Genomic DNA, 10,355 nt, shown 5'->3' on the forward strand with positions numbered 1-10,355 from the left:
GGATGTTTGGATGCTGGTCACCATCATCATGACCACTACTATTGTGAATGAAAGCAAAGCAGTCCCCAAAGCAGCACAGACTCTGCCAAGAGACACCATGTTCAAATGTCACACTTAGAATAGAGGGCCAGGGGCTTCTCTGGTGGTCCAGTGGCTAAGATTCCGAGCTCCCAATTCCAGGGGCCTGGGTTTGATCCCTGTTCAGGGAACTAGATCTCACATCCTGCAACTAAAGATCCTGCATGCTGCAACTAAAAGACCCTGCATGCCGAGACTAAAAGACCTTGCATGCAACAACTAAGACCTGGCACAGCCAAATAAATTAATATTTTTTTTAAAGAAAGAAATAGAGGGCCAAAGACACAGACTGTGCAGAGCGCAAAGAGGACTGCAGGCTCTTCAGCTGAACATGACCCTTAATTCCCCCACTGAAAGCTTTCTTGAGCTGATAATTGATGGCTCCAGGTGCCAAGATTCATGTGCAAACTTGATCTGTATGTAGGTGGAAGGAGGCCCTGTGCTCTAGATATCACTAAGCCATCGGCAGGGTGCTGAGGAGAGAGGGGTATTCTACATGACAACCTCCTCTTTGAGACTAAATTCACTTGGATTTTGAGGCAACCTCTCTTGGAGGCTCCCCTGGTGGCTCAGAGGGTAAAGCATCTGCCTGCCATGCAGGAGACCCAGGTTTGATCCCCGGGTCGGGAAGATCCCCTGGAGAAGGAAATGACAACACATTCTGGTACTCTTGCCTGGAAAATCCCATGGGGTCCCAAAGAGTGGGACACAGCTGAGCAACTTCCCTTTTACTTCTTTCCTTTCTTTCCCGGGAGCCAGTCGGATGCCACATCCTCTCCAGCAGGGGGCGTCCAGCATCAGCTCTGTCTTCCACACCACATTTGGTCCCAGCTCCCTTTGTTCCCAAGTCCTGCTTTTTCAGACTTAGGTTTTGCCCTTTCGCTGTTGACCTTGGATCCTCCCCCAAAGTCGCTACTTGGCTGGTGTCCTGGTCCCCAGGTGAATATGGCCAACCTCTCTCTCCCTGTGGGTTTCCAGGCTCCTCCCTGGTTTCAGAGCTATGGATGTGTCAGTTTATTATGAAAGGTACCCGGGCCCCATGAAGCCATTCCTGCCTGACTCAGGCCCCTGTTGTGATATGGCTGAAAATTCGAAGTTACCACTCTTCTGATCAACTATCTTTCAGTATAGCTGTTAGTTGTTCAATCAGGGTTGTACTAAGGTATTTCTAGCCCTACCCTTTCCCAACATCCTGGCTCTTCCCCTCCCCTAGCCTGTGCTCCTGAGGTCTCACCCTGCCTTGGAGTGAGTGTCTGTGGCCTTCAAGTGTCCTCATTGTTGAAAAGACAACTCCATCCTTATGTCCTGCTGAAGGTCACCAGAGGCACCATCTAACTAGGAGGCAACCCTTGCAGCCCACATGTCTGAATGAACAGGATAACGGTCCTCAGTGCCAGACTTGAGCTCACAGCTTCATCCCAACCAAGTCCCCTTGATGAGGATGATTGAGAAAAGCAACATGTTTTTCATTGTTTTGTAAAACACCTTTCCCTTTTCCCATGTCTTTCTCTTCTTTTAGCTTTTTCTCTGAAGAGTCCCTTCTTTCTCTCCTCGTCCTTTCTTTGCTCAAAGAAGTCACCTTCTCTGGTATACTAGGCTAAAACATAATGCAAGTAAAGACTGAAAAATGGGATAGACACAAATTTGTATTTGATTTTAGCAAATGGTAATGGTTGAAATTGGAGTGATGATAGACTATTCAATATGAGATTGGATGACTGTAAACTTGTACAAAACTTACACTCGATTATATGATGCTTTTAAAATATACCTGCTAATTAAAACCCCCTACCCTTCAACAGGTGGAGTCTAACTCTTCTGCTTTGAAAGTATAGAGGAAGGGTAGAGGAAAAACTCACTGACTTGCTTTTAATGAATAGAATGTGTTAAGAGTGATTTTTTTGTGATTTCTGGGGGTAAGTCATAAAGAGAATACACCTCTGCCTGTTATTCTCTAAGATTACTTATTTTGGTGGAAACCAGTGGCATGAAGACACTCAACAAGCCCTGTGGAAATGCCCATGGAAAGGGAGCCAATATGATAGAATTAACAACTAGCCATGTGATGGAGTCACTTTGGAACCAGACCTTCCAGACCCCATCAAGCTTTCTGATGATTTTAGTTCCCAGCCTTAAGATTCTACCCAGAACATTGTGAGCAGAAATAAGCCATGCTCACTGTATCCTGAGTGAATTTATGACCCCAAAAAACCAAGAGAAAATGAATTATATTAGTTTTTTAAGGCAGTATGGTGTTTTGGGGGGGGATATAATTTGTTGTGCAGCAATAGCTAACTAATACAGATGCAGAGCACATGTTAAAATTAATTCCAAGAGAGATTAAAGATTTATATGAAAACATTCATAAGTATAGCAGGTGCCCATCAGGAGTTCAGTGTATCTAGAAGCAAAATGCAGAGTAAGCAAGTTGACTACATTCGCAAGAGCCGTCAGATGGTTGGTCCCTGTGCATGGCTTCTACACCAAGACTTGACTCAGATCCAGGGAGGAAACTGACCAGCTTGGCTTGAAAGAAATGAGTGTGGATGCTTGTATCTGTGAGCACATGTGTTTGGCACCATCAGAGAAAAACTAGTAACCAAGGCAGGCAGAAATACTTTTTTAAAAATGTCACACAAGAGGATTGGTTCAAGACGACGGAGCAGAAGGACGTGCACTCATCTTCTCCCGCCAGAGCACCAAAGTCACAACTAGGTTCTGAACACTGGAACCCACCAAAAAATAGATACCCCACATCCAAGGACAAAGAAAAAGCCACAATGAAACAGTAGGAGGGGCACGATCATGATAAAATCAAACCCTATATCCGCAGGGTGGGTCACCCACAAGCTGGAGAACAAGAATACCAAGAGGTTGTCACACTATTGTGAAGATTCTAGGCCCCATACCAAGCTCCCCAGCCTGGGGGAGGGCCTGGGAATCCCCGGGTAATCTGATTTTGGAGTCTAGTGGGATTTGATTACAGGAACTCTACAGGACTGGGAGAAACAGAGACTCCACTCGTGGATGGCACACAGAAAACCTTGTGTGTACCAGGGCCCAGAAGGAAGGAGCGGTGACCCCAAAGGAGATTGAGCCAGCTCTGCCTCTGAGTGTTTTGGGTCTCCTGCAGAGGCGTGGGTTGGCAGTGGCCCACCACGGGGACAGGGGTGCTGGCAGCAACAGTCCTGGGAGATGTAACTCTGTAAGTCCTCTTCGAGGTTACCAATGGCCCTAAACTCCAGGACTGTGTCACCTGTAAACTCCAGGGCTGTGTCACCTGTAAACTCCAGGACTGTGTCACTTGTAAACTCCAGGACTGTGTTGCCCGAGGCCAAACAACTAACAGGGAGGGAGCCCAGCCCCACCCATCAGCAGACAATTGGATTCAAGTTTAACTGAGTGTGTCCCTAGTACCCAAGGTAGGCAGAAATGCTTTTTTAAAAATGCCATACATGAGGATTGGTTCAAGACGACTGAGTAGAAGTCTGGCCACCAGAGCAAGACCCAGTTTTCCCCACAGCCAAACCCTCCCATCAGGAAGCTTGCACAAGCCTCTTATCCTCGTCCACCCGAGAGAAAACAGAAGAAACAAGAATTACAACCCCATCAGCTTCCAGAATTAATACCATAATCACAGAAAGGTAACCAAAATGAAAATAAATAAGATGATGTCCCAGATGAAGGAAGAAGATAAATCCCCAGAAACATAACTAAATGAAGTCGAGATAGGCAACCTTCCACAAAAGATTTCAGAAAAATGATAGTGAAGATTATCCAGGATCTCAGAAAAATAACAGAGAAGATGAAAAAAAAATGTTTTCCGAAGACCTAGAAGAACTAAAGAACAAACAAACAGAGATGGACAATGCAGTAGAAGGAATCAATAGCAGAATAACTGAAGCATAGAATGGATAAGTGGCCTGGAAGACAGAGTGGTGGAAATCAATGCTGTAAAACAGAATATATAAAAAAGAATGAAAAGAAATGAAGATAGCCTAAGAGATTTCTGGGACAACTTCAAACATACCTATATTCACATTATAGGGGGTCCCAGAATGAGAAGAGAGAGAGAAAGAACCCCTCCCCCCCCAAATTTGAAGAGATAATAGCTGAAAACTTCCCCAACATGGAAAAAAAATGGTCAATCAAGTTCAGAAAGTGCAGAGTCCCAGAAGGATAAACCGACAGAGAGAGACATAGTAATCAAACTGACAAAAATTAAAGACAAAGATAAATTACTAAAAGAAACAAGGGAAAAAAGGCAAACATACCAAGGAAATCCCATAAGGTTATCAGCTGATTTCTCAACAGAAACTCTACCAACCAGAAGGGAATGACATAATATATTCCAAATGATTAAAGGGAAGAAGTGACAACCAAGAATACCCAGCAAGACTCTCATTCAGATTTGATGGAGAAATCAAAAGCTTTCCAGATAAGCAAAAGTTAAGAGAATTCAGTTCAGTTCAATTCAGTTCAGTTCAGTCGCTCAGTCGTGTCTGACTCTTTGCGACCCCATGGACCACAGCATGCCAGGCCTCCCTGTCCATCGCCAACTCCCGGAGTTTACCCAAACTCATGTCCATTGAGTCAGTGATGCCATCTAACCATCTCATCCTCTGTCATCCCTTTCTCCTCCTGCCTTCAATCTTTCCCAGCATCAGGGTCTTTTCAAATGAGTCAGCTCTTCGCATCAGGTGGCCAAAGTATTGGAGTTTCAGCTTCAACATCAGTCCTTCCAATGAACACTCAGGACTGATCTCCTTTAGGATGGACTGGTTGGATCTCTTTGCAGTCCAAGGGACTCTTGAGAGTCTTCTTCAACACCACAGTTCAAAAGCATCAATTCTTCAGTGCTCAGCTTTCTTTATACTCCAATTCTCACATCCATACATGACTACTGGAAAAACCATAGCCTTGACTAGACGGACCTTAGTTGGCAAAGTAATGTCACTGCTTTTTAGTATGCTGTCTAGGTTGGTCATAACTTTCCTTCCAAGGAGTAAGCGTCTTTTAATTTCATGGCTGCAGTCACCATCTGCAGTGATTTTGGAGCCCCAAAAAATAAAGTCTGACACTGTTTCCCCATCTATTTGCTATGAAGTGGTAGGACCAGATGCCATGATCTTAGTTTTCTAAATGTTGAGCTTTAAGCCAACTTTTTCACTCACCTCTTTCACTTTCATCAAGAGGCTCTTTAGTTCTTCACTTTCTGTCATAAGGGTGGTGTCATCTGCATATCTGAAGCTATTGATATTTCTCTCAGCAATCTTGATTCCAGCTTCTGCTTCATCTAGCCCAGCGTTTCTCATGATGTACTCTGCATATAAGTTAAGTAAGCAGGGTGACAATATACAGCCTTGACATACTCCTTTTCCTATTTGGAACCAGTCTGTTGTTCCATGTTCAGTTCTATTAAGCACCACTAAACCAATTTTACAACAAATGCTGAAGGAAATTCTGTAGGCAGGAAACATAAATGAACAGAAAGATCTACAAAAATAAACCCAAAATAATTAACAAAGGATCATATATGTTGATAATTACCTTAAATGTAAATGGATTAAATGTACCAACCAAAAGACATAGACTGGCTAGGTGGATACAAAAACAAGACCCATATGCATGTTGTCTACAACAGAGCCACCTCAGACCTACGGACACTTACAGACTGAAAGTAAGGGGATGGGAGAAGGTATTTCATGCAAATGGAAATCATAAGAAAGCTGGAGTAGCAATACTCATATCAGACAAAATGGACTTTAAAACAAAGACTGTTATGAGAGACAAAGAAGAACATTGCATAATGATAAAGGGTTCAATCCAATAAGATATAACAATTATAACTATATATAGACCCAACATAGAAGCACTTCAATACGTAAGGCAAATCCTAACAAACATAAAGGGAGAGATCAACAGTAACGCAATAATAGTGGGGGATTTTAATACCTCACTTTCATCAACGGAGAGATCATCCAGACAGAAAATCTATAAGAAAACATAGGCCTTAAATGACACTTTAGACAAGTTGGACTTCACTGATATTTATTGAGCATTCCATCCAAAAGCAGCAGACTACACATTCTTCTCAAGTGCACGTGGAACATTCTCCAGGACTGACCACGTGCTGGGCTGCAAGGTGAGCCCTGATAAATTTAAGAAAATTGAAATCATATCAAGCATCTTTTCAGATCACAACACTATCTGATTAGAAATAAAATACAAGGAAAAAACTCTAAGAAACACAAACACATGGTGGCTAAACAATATGCTACTAAACAACCATTGGATCACTGAAGAAATCAAAGAAGAATTGAAAAAACACCTAGAGACAGATGAAAATGAAAGCACATCAGTCCAAAACTAATAGGATGCAGCAAAAGCGGTTCTAAGGGGGAAGTCTGTAGCAATACAACGTTACCTCAAGAAACAAGGAAAATCTCAAATAAACAACCTAATCTTACACCTAAAACAACTAGAGAAAGAAGAACAAACAAAACCTAAAGTTAGTAGAAGGAAGGAAGTCATAAAAATCAGAGCAGAAGTAAATGAAATAGAGACAAAGTAAACAATGGCAAAGATCAATGAAACTAAAAGTTGGTTCTTTGGAAAGATAAACAAAATTGATAAACCTTTAGCCAGATTGATCAAGAAAAAACAGGAAGAGGACTCAAATCAGTAAAATTAGAAATGAAAAAAGTGACGTTACAACTGACTCCATAGAAATACCAAGGATCATAAAAGACTACTATGAACAATTGTTTGCCAGTAAAATGGACTACCTGGAAGAAATGGACAAATTCTTAGGTACAGTCTCCCTAGACTGAACCAGGAAGAAATAGAAAAAACGAACAGACCAATCATAAGCACTGAAATTGAAACCATGATTGAAAACCTCGCACCAAAAAAAAAGAGCCCAGGACCTGATGGCTTGACAGGCAAATTTTATCAAACATTTAGAGACGAGTTAGTGCTTATCCTTCTGAAACTGTTCCAAAAAGTTGCAAAGGAAGGAAAACCTTCCAACTGATTTTATGAGACTGCCACCAGTCTGCTACCTAAACCAGACAAAGATATCACAAAAAAAGAAAATCACAGGCCAATATCACTGATGAACATACATGCAAAAATTCTCAACAAAATACTAGTAATCTATATCCAACAATACATTAAAAAATCATACACCATGATCAAATGGGGTTCATCCCAGGGATGCAAGGATTTTTCATCATCCACAAATCAATCAATGTGATACACCATATCAACAAATTGAAGAATAAAAACCATACAGATAATCTCAATAGATGCAGAAAAAACTTTTGACAAAATTCAGCACCCATTTATGATAAAAAAGCTCTCCAGAAAGTGGGCATACCCACTTAATACCTCAACATAATAAAGGCCATATATGACAAACCTACAGCTAGTGTCATGCTCAATGGTCAAAAGCTGAAATCATCCCCTCTGGGATCAGTAAGAAGACAAATATGTCCATTCTCACCACTTTTGTTCAACACAGCTTTGAAAGTCCTAGCTATAGCAATCAGAGAAGAAAAAGAAGTAAAGGGAACCCAAATTGGAAAAGAAGTTAAACTGCCACTGTTTGCTGATGACATGATCCTATACGTAGACGATCCTAAAGATCTATCAGAAAACTACTAGAACTCAGCAGTGAACTTGTTAAAGTTGCAGATTACAAAATCAATACACAGAAGTCTATTGCGTTTCTATATACTAACAACAAAAGATCAGAAAGAGAAATTCAAGAAGCAATTGCATTTACCATTATATCAAAAAGAATAAAATACCTAGAAATAAACCTACCTAAGGGGGGGAAAAAAACCTGTACTCCAAAACCCATAAGATAATGATGAGAGAAATTGAATAAGACATAAACAGGTGGTTAGACATACCATGTTCATGGACTGAAAGAATCAATATTGTCAAAATGACTATACTATCCAAAGCAATCTACAGATTCAGTGCAATCCTTATGAAATTACCAATGGCATTTTTCACAGAATTAGAACAACAACAACAAATCTCAAAATTTGTATGGAGACACAAAAGACCCTGAATAGCCAATGAAATCTTGAAAAAGAAAAACAGAGCTGGAGGAATCAGGCTCCCTGGCTTCATAATATACTACAGAGATAGTCATCAAAACAGTCTGATACTGGTGCAAAAATAGAAATATAGATCAGTAGAAATATAGATCAATAGAACAGGATAGAAAACCCAGAAATAAGCCCATGCACCTATGGTCAATTGATCTATGGCAAAGGAGGCAAGATTATACAACACTGGAAAGACGGTCTCTTCAACAAATGGTGCTGGGAAAACTGGAAAGCCACAAGTATAAAAATGAAATCATAACATTTCTGAACTCCATACACAAAAATAAGCTCAAAATGGATTAAAGACCCAAATGTAAGACCAAAACTATAAAACTCCTAGAGGAAAACATAGGCAGAACACCCTCTAACATAGGTCACAGTAACATCTTTCCTTGCAATAACCCTGTAAGGGAAAAATATTGTCTCTCATTTTAAAATAGGTGAAGTGAGCTGAGAAAGACTAATGATTTGCCAAAGTGAGTTAATAAGTTATTGCCTTGAGAGTTATAAATTTTTAAAATTTTGACCATTTTCACACAAATACCATGAGGTAGAGTCCCACTTTATGGATGAAAATGTAATGTCAACAAAGATAAGAAATTTTCTCTGAGATCCCAAAGGTGTAGTAGATAAACATGGTTCCCACTTCCTTCCTGCTTTGTCTGGAGGAAGTGATGACCATCAGCATATGCATCTGAAAGCTGGAAATAAGAGAAAGCAGACCAGAAGCAAAGGCTTCATCATCACCCTTTAATGATGACTATTATTAACCACATTCTACAGATGGAGCCATAGTGCCAGGCAGAAAAATTGTTGCACTTGTCAGGGTCACAAAGATGGTTACTGGGGCAGCTGGGATTTGACTCAATGTTGGAGCCTATGTCATTAAGTTTCGAGTGGGGATAGGAAGAGACAGAAGATTCAAATGCCCATGAATTTCGTTTCTCAGATCCTCAATTTTCTCATCTATAAAAGGAAAGGGTAACTTAGGTTATCTCCCTTTCAAACTTAAACTTGATTTTAGCCTAACAATTCAAGCAGTTCTTGGAAACAAGAGCCTAGAGGTATTCTGGTACATTACAGGTGCTGATTCCTGTTTTTTAAATAAATGAATAAAGAAAGAAAACAGCTGTATAAAATCATATATTTCTGAACACTAAGATCTGTTGAGTGGTCAGAGATAATGACACAACTTAGCAACTGAACAACCACCACAACAACAAAGATAATGGAGTATCAAAACCACCTTGCTCTCTAGATTCATTTATTGTCATTCTTCTCTGGGGTAATTTTAATTCACCAGGTTCATATAGGCTTAATTAAAAAAAAAACAAAGGCTCAGATATCAAAAAGTTTTTCAGGCTCATTAGAAAAGGAAGCCCTCCATTATTTGAATAATACTAATAGTTCTTCACAACAATCCCTCGCTGGTCATTACATCTCATGAGAGTGTATTTTAGCACCTAACACCTGAGGCATAGCTCAACACATAGCAAGCACTCAAAGAATATTTGCCAAACCAATAGGTTAAGGATTTTTTTCCCTTTCTTGTATATTATCCAGAACTTTCTTCCAAGATTAAACTGTGAAATACAAAGCTTGACAGAAAAGCTATAATCAGATCTATTCATAAAAAACCTTTTGTTGGTAATATCACATGTGAGTACAAGTAAGCACAAAGAGGATGTTTGTTATAAGGTATTTATTTAATATTTTAAAATCACTCACTGCAACTCACAATATTAACAAGCTGAAAAAAGAAAAATCCTATCATCATCACAATAGACATAGGAGAAGCATTTGACAAAGTCTAATAGTCATTCCTGATTTTTAAAAAAATTCCTTGGGGTGTGGGGAGGTAATATAGGAGTAGGGGGAAAACGGTTATTATATGACATCATGTATGTGAAACATTAAAATTGTAAAGCACTACAGAATTTAAAAAATCTTTTATTAAAAAAATTTCTCAACAAACTAGCAACCTGATAAAGGACAGGAGCCTATAGATAGTACATACTTAATAGTAAAAGATTTAAATACTTTCTCCCTAATATCAGGAAAGAGTGAAGGATGTCTGGTTTCATCATTTCTTTTCAGTGTTGTACTAGAAATTCAAGCTAATGCAATCAGGCAAGAAAATATAAAGAACCCAGG

This window comes from Giraffa tippelskirchi, chromosome 12 (genome assembly GCF_054371585.1).
Source record: "Giraffa tippelskirchi isolate mGirTip1 chromosome 12, T2T-mGirTip1v1.2.pri, whole genome shotgun sequence".
NCBI lineage: Eukaryota > Metazoa > Chordata > Mammalia > Artiodactyla > Giraffidae > Giraffa > Giraffa tippelskirchi.